This window comes from Giraffa tippelskirchi, chromosome 7 (assembly GCF_054371585.1).
Source record: "Giraffa tippelskirchi isolate mGirTip1 chromosome 7, T2T-mGirTip1v1.2.pri, whole genome shotgun sequence".
NCBI classification, from domain to species: domain Eukaryota; kingdom Metazoa; phylum Chordata; class Mammalia; order Artiodactyla; family Giraffidae; genus Giraffa; species Giraffa tippelskirchi.
The window spans coordinates 127,479,427-127,495,536 of record NC_137281.1 but is presented as its reverse complement, the minus strand read 5'-3'; the positions used below and the strand labels follow the sequence as shown (position 1 = coordinate 127,495,536).

The following is a 16,110-nucleotide window of genomic DNA, read 5'->3' as shown; positions in this document are numbered from 1 at the left end:
AATAGTGCATTTGTGGTATCAATTGAAAAGGGACAGTAGTATTTGTTAATGGATTACAACATGGGCTGAGGAAGGTGGGAGAAAGGGAGGACAGAAAGACAACTTCTTGATTTCCGGGTTTAGTAAATGAATGAAAGATGGTGCCATTTTATTAAGTGAGCAATTCTGAGGACACAGTAAGTGGGGCAGAATTGAAGAGGAACGGGGCAATGAAGAGGATTGTGTTGAATGTGTTAATTTTGATATTTTTATGACATGTTAATAGAAATGTAAATAAGGCCATTAACTATGTTAGTCTGGACCAGTGGTTCCCAGACTTCAGTAAGCATCAGAAGTACCCACAGGATTTGCGAAAGAAGATTTTTGGACTCACTCCCAGAATTTCTGATTAAGAAATGGGGCCTGTAAACTTGCATTTCTAACAGGTTCTCAGGTGATGCTGATGCTTCTGGTCCAGGGTTCTCACTTTAAGAACCACTGGTCCAAACAAAGGATAAATCTAGGAGTCTGGAAGTCATCAGCAAGAAGATAATATTTAAATCCATGGGACTAGATGAGATTGCCTAGATGAGTGAGGCTGTGCAGAGAAACAGAAGGAGGAGATTAAGGTTTGAGGAGGGGTGGAGAAGACTCCATAAGTCAGGATCAGAGAAGTGGAAAGAAAATGAAGAGAGCGTGGAGTTTCAGTAGCCAGCAGAGTTGAGAGTTTCATGTCTCAATTGACTGAACATAACAAATGCTGTTGAGAAATAAAAGAAGAAGAGGGCAGAAAAGTACTCATCAATTTATCTACATTAGAACCGCTGCTAAGAGCAAGTACATTATCTCACTAAATCCTTCACAAGTCTCATCAGAGAAGTACAGTTAGCTCTACTTCATAGTTAAAGAGGCTCAGAGATTATACAGTTTGTTAGGGCAACAAAGGACCTAAAACACAGATTTCTTTCTGCTAACACCTTAGGGAATGCAAAGCTTGCAGCATCCTCTACTTGCTCCTAAAATCTACAAGGCCAGACAACCTTTCGCAAAACCTTGAGGCATTCTGCTCATTGAGACACCCAGTACCCTCTGGCTGCTCCCTGTACAACTTGCAATGATGCTGCCTTCCCTCCATGACCACCTCCCTTTGGGTTAACTCACCATGTCTCTCAACTGTCTCATCTGCTTTCCATACTCAAGGCCCACCTGGACTTTGTTCCTTGGTAATGGCATCAACCTACCTGTGGCCAAATGATAATGGTTACAACTGGGTACTGATTGGTGGTGTGCAGCTTTTGGTGATTTCCAGGAACTGATGGCTGATTTCAAGCTATCAGTGTGATGTGAACATTGAATTGAGTTGAGAGAGCCACATAGTTGGCTCTGTCTCAATCCACTGTTAGCTGGTTCCAGCACACTGCTGGAATGATTTAAAATGTTGATTTTCATGTTGCATATTTCCATGCTACACACAATCTTCTGAGACAATGTTTTAACCACAAGTTGTGGGAACTTCAGGCCATCTGCCCAGCCAGTACAGGGAGATATAAGGAACAGCCTTTACCCCATACCTCAGAGGCCGTCACCTGCTTCCTTTATGTCCTAACTAGCCTAGAAGCAGACGGGATGTCAGTTAAATACTGGCAATTGAATCATTGCTCTTTGGTTTCCAGAGTTCAAGAATGTTCTTTTATGAGGATTACAGGCTTGTTCTTCTTTGGTGTCAGCAGGCGTTTATGATGGCTGTAGCAGGAATGAGAATTTGGGTCTGGAATAAGCCTTGCTGTTTCTTGCCAGGCTGCAAAGGTTTATGGTGGAGACCAGACATATGTCTTGCTCACGCCCATACGCTACTCTGTTTCCGGAATCAGAGGAGGAGGCCACATCCTCATACAGGCAGGATTGACTGCTGAGGGCTCAGTCAAGGCACTAGGGAATTTTAACTTCCTCATGTAGCTTCCACTTGCTCTCACTCTTTTATTCCTAAAAGCACAGGCTACAGAAATGGTCTCCTGGGAGTTATGTGTGGTGATACTGCAGTGGATGGTGTTATAATGTTACCTTGCACTTGCAGGGAGGGGACCGAGTTGGTGGGGAGCAGGAACACATGGAGGAAGCAGGGGCTTTATTGGGAAGAAGAGAGGAGCAGCCAGAGCTGGGATTTGGCACTACTGATGTGGAAGGTGGAGAAATGGCTGTGAGATGGGTTAAAAGAGGTGTTTCTTTGCAACTTGATTTTATGACTGTGTGTTTTGCAAGTGGATATGCTTAGCTTGGGAACGAAGTCTTCTAGGCTCAAGGTTGTTTTTTTTTTCAATTGGCAGATACAGGAATCTGAGAGTTATACTTTACTGCTTTTTAGGGAGCTGATCACATAGTCAGGTCTGCCCCTAAAGGCAGCTGGAAGGATCATGGCACTAGCAAAAGGACTTCTAGAAAGCATCTAATCATAAGCTATGAATGACTTTATACCAGCATCCTAAAACAGTGCTTCCCTTACAGGCAAATTCTTATTTCTTGGACCAGTTGTTTTATCGTATAAAAATTACACAGACGTAAACATCCATGGGTACCGGAGATGTTTGCACAATGATACTTGAAAGTCACATACTTTCATCTAGTACTCTAGATGCAAATTTGCTTGCACATGTATGTATGCAAATGTGTCAAAATAACACTAATATTTATAATAATACTTAGCAATTCTATATGCCTTTCATCTGTAGATCTCAGGGTACTTTGCAAGCATTCATTAATTCTCCCAACACTCGTCTGAGGGAGGTAAATATTATTATCCTCTTCTTTACAGATGAAGCAATTGAGGCAGTTAAGTGATTTGCCTCAGGCCAGTTAGGGAGTGTGGGTGGAGGACTGGGATTAAGAGCAGAGAGTCCCTGGAGGTGTCCATTAGGGCAGAAACCCGGCAGTCAAAACACGGAGGGCGCTGCTGCACACAACTCACTGGGCTGTTGGAAGGGTCACTTTTTCCTGAGACTTGCATCTCCATGGTAGTAAAAGCTATGGGTTGTTAAACATCTACTATGTGTTGGGTGCTTTACAATATGTTATTTCCTATCCTCATATTGAAACCAGAATTATCCCCATGGCACAGATGAAGAACTGGAATTTACAGTGGTGAAGTATCTTGTCCAAGATCACTAGCTAATAAGTGCCTGGGCTGGAATTCAAACCCAGACCTGTTTGCCTCTCAACCCATGTTCTTTCCCCAGCACATACCTCATGTTCATCTGAAAACTTCAAGGAGTCACCTTTCTATCTTCCCAAGTCTCTTCCTTTAATCTTTGATCCTTTATTTGTCCTGTCTGCCACCAATTTCTTTACATTTCACTAAGCTCAGAGACTTATGATTATATTAATAGAATGTCTGATCTGGATGGACAAATTTCAAGCACAGGAAAAGGGAGCCTCTATAGTGAGGGGCACGCATGATATAAGTCAGTAGGGAAAGCTGTAATTATGATTATTATTGCTTTACTTTGTGTTATTTCTAGTGAGTGTATCTGTTTGGCATCTTTTAAACAGAACAAGGAAATAGCCAGAGAGAGAGAGAAAGAATGAATATGAATTCTCCTTGGACAGATAGATTTCTTGCCGCACTGTCAGGAGAAGAGTCAAGGAAAGAGCCAAATGACTTGGAAGGGTAAAACGAACTGCATTTTCCTCTAGTCTTGGGTCTGCTCAGCTTTAAGCTATTCTCAGGAGCTCTCCTGAGCCCAAGACTTTCATAACTCAGCCTGCAGTTGAAATGGTGTATTTTATGGGCTGAGGCAGCCATGTAATCTATGAAGTTGCCAAGGGGTTGCTAGAAAGACCTGGAAGCATACAGAACTGCCAATGTGGTAAGAAAGTCGGGAAATAGTGCACTTCAGAGACACACCCCATGGTGCCTGCCTCATGAGTGAGCAGAAGGTGGACCAACTTGACCTCTACAGCTGCCCCTGGACAGGATTCATGATTCACAAGGACCAGCCTGAGGCCACCATTGCCCGGTTGGTCTTGGGATGGTTAGGGAGAGGAGGTGCCCAAGATTCAGCCAACCAGATAGAACTTGCACCCTTTGGAATTATAGACTCTGGGAAGTCAGTTTGTAGTATGATACATTTTGTAAGCAAGATAAGGAAAATTCAAGTTTGAGTCACAACTCTTTTGAAACCATTTTTCTTAGAGAAGTGAGAAATTGCTTATAAAAAGTCAGTGATTATACAGGAATCTGAACCCAGCTGACCTATCTGTTTTGTTTGAATTCTTTTATTAGTTTAGTCCTGATCCCAGTGTCCCTTCCTAGGCATTCCCTCACCTCAGTCTATCTACCATGCTTTCTATCATGCTGTTGCATATGCTTAGAAACAAGAGTTTAAAGAAACTATTAGTTACAAATTGGGTCTCTTGGTTTGATTAAGGATTCACGTGCTTGTCATATGTGTACCTGTTTATATACACACCTGATGCACATACAGTGGGTACACACAGGGCTAAAAGCACAGGGCCAAAGAGAGGATATATAGTCTGTGGATGGAATAGTCTTTTGTTTGCCATAAGATGGCCAGTTGTCTGGGGAATGAGAGGCTTTCTGAGATGCAGGACTTTCAGTGCTAAAATCCAGAGAGTGCCAGGTAAAATGGAACACTTTGTCACCCTAGTTTTTGAGAATGTTAAACTGAAGGAGATCCAAGCAAATTTTTTAACACATTAAATTTTTTGAAGTGCATCAAACTGTTAACATATTTCCCAAATACAAACATAAGCCCACCATCCACCCACCCCATGGAGTAAATTAGCACCTACACAATTTGCAAGTTACCTTAAATATCGGAAAGCTTATAGCTGAAATCTTACCAATTTTTGTCTGTCTTTGAAGTCACAGAATAAGAATTCTGCTTGTGGTTTGGTTTTTAGTATGAATGAGAGAAAGAGAAAAAATGTCCATGGTGTATTCTGTACACCCATATAAACACTTCTGAAAAGTGTTAAGTGGAGGGCAGGGCTGGTAATGAGACTGTAATGGTAATAGACTGAACAGCAGAGCCTACACCTGCTTTGAATGAATGCAGGGAGCTTGGGGAAGCCCAGAGTCCAGTGGGGAGCAGCCAGATTGGGTGATGTGCTTCCATACCCATGCTTAACCACATAATCATTAAAGAGCAGAAACCTCTTCTTGTAATCCTCTCCTATAGGACAGCAGGGAGTGTTAGCATATTTGAACTGCTTCACATTCCTTCTTGCCTACTTTTGAGAACATACTACATTTTAAAACTTGTTGGTTTCTTTCATGTTTTATTTGACCCTATGTAATTGCATTCCTGAAGGAATAACAGGCTCCCCTAGTGATTTACACCCTGTATTAAATGTCAGTTTTGAAGAGACACAGTTAACAGTTTGGTTTAACCTCTTGCCTTCCCTCTATTAGCTCAAAACCGAATGTGAGCTCCAGCTCTTAGGACTCTGGGGGAGGGATAAAAAGATTTTAAAAAATGAGTTGAAGCTGCAGAACTGCTGAAGGAAGCTTCTTAGCTCTTGCCACTTTTCCCCATGTAGCCCAGAAGATAAAAACATCCTTTTTCTTATGGTGATTCATACTGTCCACATCTGTCCCAGCACAATAGAGAGGACAGTGAATCAGAACCACGTTCTGGACTAGCTAGAGTTCTGTTTCATGTTGCCACCCACTCACTGCTCTAGCCTAGGGGCACCAACAGTTTCTATAAACCATAATCTACATCAATCATGCAGTACCCAGTGAGTAGCGGGGCTTGATGAAACTGTTGAAAAGAAATCTTAGTAATTATCTTATTTCACTTTACTTTGTTTTATGTACATACTTAGCTGCTATGATGTTATTGTTGGTTAAAGTATTTCATTTGCCCTTGTAAATTCATTTCAAGTATATTTAGCAACTGGTTAATCACCTCTTATAAACTAATTATTGGGAGAACCTTCAAGTAAAGTTTGACGTAACTACATATTTCTTCCCTCATGTCTCTATGCATGTGCATCTTTATGTGTGGGCTTCCCTGTGGCTCAGCTGGTAAAGAATCCACCTGCAATGTGGGAGACCTGGGTTTGATCCCTGGGTTAGGAGGATCCTCTGGAGAAGGGAAAGGCTACCCATTCCAGTATTCTGGCCTGGAGAACTCCATAGACTGTATAGTCCATGGGGTCACAACGAGTTGGACACGACTGAGCAACTTTCACTTTCACTTTAAAATACAGAAGTAAATATATCTTGTGTTTTAACCTGATAGGTAATTAAAGCACCATTATTTACTTTCAGAAGCCCATATTAAAAATATGGGACAAAATAGATTTTAATTTTAAAACTGTTTTCCATGCAGAGGACTAACTAAATTCATCCTTTCTTCCCACCCTCCCAGTTTTTCACTAGCGATCACATTCTACTGGGCTTGACTGGAAATGACCACAGTTTGTACCAGGGAGAGAATGAAGTAGGAAGTAAGGATCATAAGGACAATTAGGCTCAGTTCTCTGAGATATGAAGATGTAGCCTCCTGTCATTATGTCAGCACCTGAGACCTTAATCCCAGCTCTCACTATCAGGCCATATAAACCATTAGCTAAGCCATTTAACCTGAAACTCTGTGTCTATGGGGAAAAAAACTCGGGCTGCTTTATAGGATGAGAAGGCTGGTTTGGCTCTTTATGCATATATTTATCTCAGTCTTATTCCCCAAGTTATTTGAGATGGTTTATAAAATAGATAAAATAATTAAGAAATCAGGGCAAAGGGAAAATGTAGGAGAAACAGTGTCAGAGAGATGAGTGTTGTTCTCTATGGACACCGGTCAATTGTGGAGCAAGGCACAATTGTCCATCACTACCACTACTGCAACTAATAGCTGCTGCACAAATGGGTTATTTAAAGAACACAAGTGCTAAATAATATTACTGTCAGAAATCATAGAGAATAGACAGTTGTGTCTTATATTTCATTCAAACTGATTCATATTTTCTAGTTATCTGGTATGGCTGAAATGGGTCTTATCTCAAAGAAATGATAAAAGCAAAGAAACCTAAGGTTTGTATTCCATTCAGAAATACATATCTCTAAGTAGATAGCCTTTATATTTGGTTATTGCTGATTGTTTCCCTTAGTCCATTGCTATTATTAATACAGTCATTATTTTTATTATTATTGTCATTATTTTGATGACTGTGTTGTCTGTGGGCCAAATATATTATGATAAACCTACTTTATGAAGCTATAAAAGAGCCTAGGACGATGATTTCAGTGTTCTTTTATCCGAATCACATCAGCATGGAAGACCATGAAGCATCTTCCTCACTATCATACATATTGACAAAAAAACCTCACCAGAACAAGACACATTGTGTTTGATGATATTCAAGCTTTCATCAGGGAAACAAAAATTTCCAGTCATGACTGCTTTATAAATGTGTACTCTAAGAAATATTCACTTGAAAACTTAGAGACACTGTATGCAGCACCGATAATCCCGACCTTTCTTTGAAACCCTCTGACCTCAAAAACTATCCTCATTAGCATCATGAACAACCAATCATCAGGTTATAATGTGTGAAGTTACCCAAGTGCCCAAGTGGCTGAGATTGCAAACCGTGGAAGTGTGGAGATTTGGGCTCAAATTCCATCTCCTCCACTTACCTATGAAGCAGGTTATTTAACCTCTTGTAGCCTCACTTGTCCTATAGTAAAAATGGAGCTGAAAACTTGTAAAGTTGTCGTAGGGATTAAATGAGACAATGTATGTTAAGAGATTAGCATGGTGTGTGTGTGTGTGTGTGTGTGTGTGTGTGTGTATAGAACACTAGAAAATTATCTGTTGTTATGTCTATAAATGCTATTTTTCTATCTGTATTAAAATTTTTTGCATTTCTTTGGAGAAGTCTTTGTACCTCATTTAATGATTTATTTCATGATATTATAGGGGCTCCTAATCAATGAGAGTGTTTCAGTCTCTTTGACCGCTGTCCTTGGAATGAGGCAGAGACAGAAGCACATAATGAGTGCCCTGGGGAAGTTTGATATTTAGAGTAAACTACTCTTTTGTAAGATGAAGACTCACTTATTACTATTCTGAAACTCCAGGTTGTCTAATATTGGATTTTCTTAAAGTGGTTTTCACAGGGCAGGGCTACCTGGCTGCAAAACTAATGAAAGAGTTTTTTTTTCCTGGTATGACACATAGCTTGCAGGATCTTAGTTCCTTAAACAGGGATTGAACCTGCTCCCAGACAGCGAAATCCCCGAGTCCTAACCATTGGACTGCAGGGGAATTACCAAAAGAGATATTTTTATTTTATTTGTTGGTTTAATTTGCATGTCTATCACTTACATGTTACTTGATGTGTTTATTTGGGAAGAAAGATTTCTCTTCCGTGAATGATCTGTTTGTATCTTTTTCATACTCTCTTATTAGATAATTTGTCCTTTTATTATTGTTGGCAAAAATTCTTTATTTTTATTGTTTACAAGAGTTTCTTTGCATTTGATACTAATCCTTATAATGTAATATATATATATGGATATATCTTATTTTAGATGAAGGTATATCCTATAAAACTAATTATGTTCATTGAAGAAAATACAGAGAAACAAAAGAATATTTTTTGCATAACTCCCACAGGTAGGGACATCTTGGTGAATGACTATCCTTTTTAGTCCTTATTCTATGCAAATATATATATATGTATATATATTTATAAAAATATATATTATACATGTTTTATTTAAAATATTTTTGAAGTTGGTTAACAGTATTATGTTAGTTTCAGGTATGCAGTATAATGATTCAATATCTTTGCAGATTATATTTCATTATAAGTTATTACATGATAATGGCTATAACTCCCTATACAGTACATTCTTGTTGCTTATCTATTTTATACATAGCAGTTTGTATCTGTTAATTCCACATCCCTGATTTTTCCCTCTCTTTTTGATAACTATAAGTTTGTTTTCTGTATCCGTGAGTCTATTTCTAGTTTGCATATACGTTCATTTATATTCACATGCTGTTTTATAGTCTGACTCTCCTCCTTATCTATACATCTTGAAAATGTTTCTATGTCACTAAATACTCACAACGTAATTTGAATTTCTGGATAGAATTCCATCATATCTCTGTATCATAATTTGTTCAATAATTTCCCATTTTGCAATTTCCCAACTTTTTGCAATTATTTAAAAAAACTTGCATAAATATAATTACTTACCTATCAATATTTGTCTTTCCTGCTACACTGCTGACTTTTAAACCTTTCTGACTGCAGTTCATAAGAAGTACATTTTATTCTGTGACTCAGTACTCCTCTGCTCATGTTTGCTTCTGCACACACATAGAAGTGGAAAAAATGTCATGACGGAAGCAAAGCTCATTTTCTGGTAATTTCTCCTTTTTTCTACATCAGTTTTAAAGAAATTCTGGTGACAATCCACTAAATTTATTTTCTGTCTCATAGATGAGTTTTAACCCTCGGTTAGAAAAACTGAGTCAGCAGTTCCGTGGGAGCAGGGGCTGTGCTTGGCACACAGTAGGCATCCATGCTGACTGTTTAGGTGGCATATAAGTCAGGGTTCTCTAGGGAAATAGATATGCATGTTTATCTCCTACTGGATATGTATTTATCATATATATACATATATATATAAGTATATATATACTCTCTCTTTTATATATATGTATATATAATGTATTTATTATTTGTATATATCTATTTGTATATACATACAATATATACATACGTTGTATGTATATATAATGTATTTATTGATAAACACATTAATAATGTATTTATTATTAATGTACTTATATATATAAATATATGTATAAGTGTGTGTGTGTGTGTATATATATATATATATACTTTCTCTTTTTTATTATGAGGAACTGGCTCACACAATAATGGAGGCTAAGTCCCACAATCTACTGTCTGCATGGTGGAGACCTAGGAAAGCCAGTGGTATAATTTGATTAGAGTCTGAAGGCCTGAGAACCAGAGGAGCTGATGGCGTAAGTCTCAGGCCAAGGGCAGGAGAAGATGAGAGATGTCCCAGCTCAATCAGTGAGGCAGGAAAAAAGGGAGAAGCCTCCTCCTTCCTCTGCCTTTTGTTCTGTTCAGGCCCTAAGCAGATTGGATGATGCCCACCCTTGTTGCAGAGGGACATCTACTGAGTCTACCAATTCACAAGCTAATCTTACCCAGAAATAACTACACACATACACACACATACCCAGAAACAATGTTTAATCTGGGTCCTGTGTGATTAAATTAACATATAAAATTGACCATCACAGGCAGTATAGTGTTATTATTGTTGTTCAGTCGCTTAGTCATGTCCAACACTTTACGGCGCCATGAACTGCAGCACGCCAGGCTTCCCTGTTCTTCACCATCTCCCAGAGCTTGTTCAAACTCATGTCCATTGAGTCAGTGATGCCATCCAACCATCTTGTCCTCTGTCGTCTTCTTCTCCCCCTGCCTTTAATCTTTCCCAGCATCAGGGTCTTTTCCAATGAGTCGGCTCTTCCAATTAGGTGGCCCAAGTATAGGAGCTTCAGCTTCAGCATCAGTATTTCCAGAGTGAATATTAAGTGTTGATTTCCTTTAGCATCCAAGACTCTAGAGTCAGACAGCATGAGTTTAAATGCTGGTTTTTCCCTCTTATACTGTTGGTGGGAATGCAAACTAGTACAGCCATTATGGAGAAGTGTGGAGATTCCTTAAAAAACTGGAAATAGAACTGCCATATGACCCAGCAACCCCACTGCTGGGCATACACACCGAGGAAACCAGAATTGAGAGAGACACGTGTACCCCAATGTTCATCACAGCACTGTTTACAATAGCCAGGACATGGAAGCAACCTAGATGTCCATCGGCAGATGAATGGATAAGAAAGCTGTGGTACATATACACAATGGAATATTACTCAGCCAATAAAAAGAATGCATTTGAATCACTTCTAATGAGGTGGGTGAAACTGGAGCCTGTTATACAGAGTGGAGTAAGTCAGAAAGAAAATACCAATACAGTATGTTAATACATACATATGGAACTTAGAAAGATGGTAATGATGACCCTATATGCGAGACAGCAAAAGAGACACAGATGTAAAGAACAGTATTTTGGACTCTAACGGACATCCCACCCTTTAGAAGGTGAGGGTGGGATGATTTGAGAGAATAGCATTGAAACATGTATATTATCATACGTGAAACAGATTGCCAGTCTAGGTTTGATGCATGAGACAGGGTGCTCAGGGCTGGTGCACTGGGATGACCCTGAGGGATGGGATGGGGAGGGAGGTGGGAGGGGGCATTCAGGGTGAGGAACACATGTACACCCATGGCTGATTCATGTCAATGTATGGAAAAACCCACTACAGTATTGTAAAGTAATTAGCCTCCAATTAAAATAAATAAATATGAAAAAAAAATGCTGGTTCTGACACTAGCTGGTGGCAATGGACAAGTTACTAGCCTCTCTGTGTCTCATTTTCTTCTGCTGTAGAGAAATAATGCCTATCACATTAGATTATTTTGAAGATTAAATGTATTGAGCATTTTAAGCACTTAAAACAGTACCTGCAGTATGTTTTTATTAAATAAAAAGGAAATTCCTGGATCTTGAATGGTTGGATCAAAGGGTATATAAAAACATAAGACTTTTGAAACATGCTAATAAATAACCACCCATTCCTATCGCCCACAAATCCAGCAAAGTCTGAACCAACTTTTATTCCAACCAGCCATAACAGACTTGTAGAAGTGATGTAGTAAGGTGTTGTTCACTTCACTTTCAGAGGATATATTGGGCTGGTTAAGAGTTAGTGGAGTGGGAGCTCTTTTATGTAGTGAGAGAAGGGAAGTAGCAGCTAGTTTCTCACAAAAAGAGGTCTTCAAGGGATGCCCACCCACATTTGGCAGAACTCCAGGAGTTTCAGAGTAGGCAAAACCCCAGGGATACTCTGGGGGGTGGGCCGATGCTTGGGGAGTGAACAGAAGGTAAGACTGCCAGGTAATCACCCCTCCCTTGGGCATATATTTCTCACCACTACCCTCACCACTCTGCCACTTACTTCTAGCTGTAAAACTTGTCTCAAATCTACAAGTATGCACCTAAATCCTATTTAGTCTGTGTCAGGTATGTTTTTCCCAACAGATAGGTTGTTTTTTGAAAACTGGGTTTCCACCTAAACCACTCATAATACATACATACATTTAGAGAAAGCCATAGCTTTTTGTTTTGGCATTTAGAGAAATACATATCCAACTCAAGCCCCGACTTGTCTACAAAGTCTTTCCTAGTAACTATAGCCCAGATAGATGGCTCCTTCCTTTGAGCTCCCACAACAATCCTAGGCAGCATCTCAGTATTTAGTACTTAATTATATGCTGGCTAATTCTAGAACCAGCTCAGGGTGTTAGTTGTTTCCCTCAAATATAGTGTAGCTTCTTTGAACTCAACCACCATCTCTTATATTTCTTTTGGATCCCTCACTGGCTTGGCTCATAGAGGGTTGTTAGTAAATAGTCAATGATTAACTGACCCAAGTGTGAACTACATGGAATTTGCATTGAAACAAAATTACATTAAAAATATGTTTTCCGATTTTCACAAAGTAAATTAAAAATGGGTCAATTAAAAAATATAATCATAATATCCCTTATGATTATACAGTGGAAGTGACAAATAGATTCAAGGGATTAGATCTGATACACAGAGTTGCTGAAGAACTATGGACGGAGGTTTGTGACATTGTACAGGAGGCAGTGATCAAGACCATCCCCAAGAAAAAGAAATGCAAAAAGGCAAAATGGTTGTCTGAGAAGGCCTTACAAAGAGCTGAGAAAAGAAGAAAAGCTAAAGGCAAAGGAGAAAAGGGAAGATATACCCATTTGAATGCAGAGCTCCAAAGAATAGCAAAGAGAGATAGAAAGCCTTCCTCAGTGATTAATGCAAAGAAATAGAGGAAAACAATAGAATGGGAGGACTAGAGATCTCTTGAAGAAAATTAGGGATACCAAGAGAACATTTCATGCAAAGACAGGCACAATAAAGGACAGAAATGGTATAGACCTAACAGAAGCAGAAGATATTAAGAAGAGGTGGCAAGAATACACAGAAGAACTATACAAAAAAGATCTTCATGACCCAGATAACCATGAAGGTGTGATCACTCACCTAGAGTCAGACATCCTGGAATGCAAAGTCAAGTGGGCCTTAGGAAGCATCACCATGAACAAGTTGGCTTAAAACTCAACATTCAGAAAACTAAGCTCATGGCATCTGGTCCCATCACTTCATGACAAATAAATGGGGAAATAATGGAAACAGTGAGAGACTTTATTTTTTGGGGCCCCAAGATCACTGCAGATGGTCACTGCAGTCATGAAATTAAAAGATGCTTGCTCCTTGGAAGAAAAAAATCTGACCAACCTAGACAGCATATTAAAAAGCAGAGACATTACTTTGCCAACAAAGGTCCATCTAGTCAAAGCTATGGTTTTTCCAGTACTCATGTATGGATGTGAGAGTTGGATTATAAAGAAAGTTGAGTGTTGAAGAATTGATGCTTTTGAACTGTGGTGTTGGAGGAGACTCTTGAGAGTCTCTTGTACTGCAAGGAGATCAAACTGTCAATCCTAAAGGAAATCAATCCTGAATATTCATTGGAAGGACTGATACTGAAGCTAAAACTCTGATACTTTGGCTACCTGATGTGAAGAACTGACTCATTGGGAAAGACCCTGTTGCAGGGAAAGGTTGAAGGCGGGAGGAGAAGGGGACAACAGAGGATGAGATGGCTAGATGACATCACCAACTCCATGGACATGAGTTTGAGTAAGCTCTGGGAGTTGGTGATGGACAGGGAAGCCTGGCGTGCTGCACTCCCTGTGGTCAAGAGTCAGACACAACTGAGTGACTGAACTGAAGTGATCCAAAGAGGTGGAAGCTTTAGAAAAAGATAAAGAGTTTGGTTTGCTGAAGGAAGAGCAAAAAGCATAAGAAGTCATGTGATGAGTCTCAGGTAGAACGTGGGAACAGCCCTAATGTATCTAAGGCAGTTTCCTAGCTGCCAGAGTAAGCCTCTAGGCTACAGGTCAACCAGCCCCTTCATAGTTGTTTCCAAAGGATTCCATTCAATCTGACTAACGTAAACACTCTTACTTTTTTACTATTTGGAAAGTGAACATGTTAATAAAATTGAAAATATGATCCATCTTCTCTGTTTTAAAGTGTTTAAAAATACTTTTATATGGCATTATGTCCATTGAAAATGGGATTCCTTTGCAGATATGGATTTTACTAAATGATTGAAAGAGACAAATACATAAAAAGAAAAAAAGAAAATGCTAGACAATGGCAATTGCATTAGTGGAAGAATGAATACAGCAAAGGTGTTATTTGCTTATAGAGAAGAGTCAAATAATTCTGTTTTGATTGACCCAAAGAGGGTATCATAGTTGGAGGGAGGTTTCAGAATATGGCAGAAGAATACGGAAGAGTAGTTAGTGGATCCTTTGGGATTTGTTGCCATAAAATGGTTTGTGACCCTGACTTAAAAGAATAAATGGGAGACTATTCTTTTAAAAGTACAGCCAAGTGTTGCTTGAAACTTATCCCTCTTTACTGAATATAGTTTTGCTATTAGCATGAAAATATGCTCATGAACAAATTTGTCTAGGTTACTATAGACCTCAGTTAAGCACTTGTTGTACCAGGGAGAATTCTACCGTTAGCATAAAAGGAGACAAACACATTCCAGGTATGATGGCTATTCAGACTAGCCAGGTAGCTTTTACCATCTGAGTCCTTTGCCACTGTAGAGACTGTAGTGGTGTCACACTAAGGTATGGGACTGGGAAGGTGACAAATTAAGAGCTAGACCCAGGCATGACCTGGAACTGGGACTCTGCTTAAAGAATAATAAGGGACAAGAGTTTAGCTCAAGTCAAACCTGATACTTGTACTGTTTGGCCTACATACCAAGATATATGGTTACATCAAAATACTTGTTGACAATGTTCATTACTTATTCTAGGGCAGGTGTTCCTGAACAGGAACCTAGAGACTGAAGGGAGTCAGCAAATTTCCTGAAATTATAGGCAAAATTTGGCATGTAGACAAGCGTATGTATTTGTCTAGTGCGGTTCATCAGATTCTTAAAGAGGTTGTGGTCCCAAAACAAAAATAATGACTGCTTCTCTGCTGCTGCTGCTAAGTCGCTTCAGTCGTGTCCGACTCTGTGTGACTTCATAGATGGCAGCCCACCAGGCTCCCCCGTCCCTGGGATTCTCCAGGCAAGAAAACTGCAGTGGGTTGCCATTTCCTTCTCCAGTGCGTGAAAGTGAAAAGTGAAAGTGAAGTCACTCAGTCATGTCCGACTCCTAGCGACCCCGTGGACTGCAGCCTACCAGGCTCCTCCATCCATGGGATTTTCCAGGCAAGAGTGCTGGAGTGGGTTGCCATTGCCTTCTCCGGACTGCTTCTCTAGAAGGGAAAAATTCTCTAGGATTTTCCCAATGAGCAAAATTCAATAATTTCTGGCTATTTTTTTTTTTTAAAGAATTAAGTTGAACAGTTAAATATATGTTGCGCTTTCCTTTTTGTACAGTCTTCATTGCATAAAAATATAGAATGCTGTTTTTGTTCATCCAGATTTAATCTTCCTCTGTTTAAAATAAAGTGTGTGAGTTAGTTGACTGGTTACAAATGAAATGCATATTTAAAAATTCTATTCAAATGGAGATGCTATTCCATACTTCAACATTTTATTTAAATTCTAGCTATTTTAACCAAAAATATCTCAAAGTTCATCTCAGAAGGAAACAAAACCACAGCCCTTTCCCAATCCACCCTTAGGAAATAAAAAATGATCAGACTTTTAAATCACTCATACATTAGAACTCTAGTCAAGCTCTTAAAAAAATCTAAAAGAAAAGAGAGGTATAAATAATAAGTCAATTATAAGAGATAAAATGAAATCATAGAAGTGCTCAATTAAAGCCAGAGAAGGAAGAAAAGGAAGATATAATAACCAAGAATTAGTCCACTGATGAGAAAACGGTAGCAATAAGAAGGCAGAATTCAACCCAGTGATAGCAACAA

General features: G+C 39.2%; 1 protein-coding gene across 12 annotated transcripts in view; it reads left to right on the top strand.

The window, feature by feature from the left end:
- The window catches only part of BMP4 (bone morphogenetic protein 4), a 222,804-nt gene that overhangs the window by 162,556 nt on the left and 44,138 nt on the right, over positions 1–16,110 (top strand). The window contains exon 1 of one of the 12 annotated variants that reach the window (XM_081509400.1): positions 6,972–7,033. The exons of the other annotated variants lie outside the window; for them this stretch is intronic. The gene's annotated coding sequence lies outside the window, so the exon portion shown is untranslated. Of the gene's footprint in view, positions 1–6,971; positions 7,034–16,110 lie in introns of those variants that run through there. 12 annotated transcript variants of the gene reach the window in all.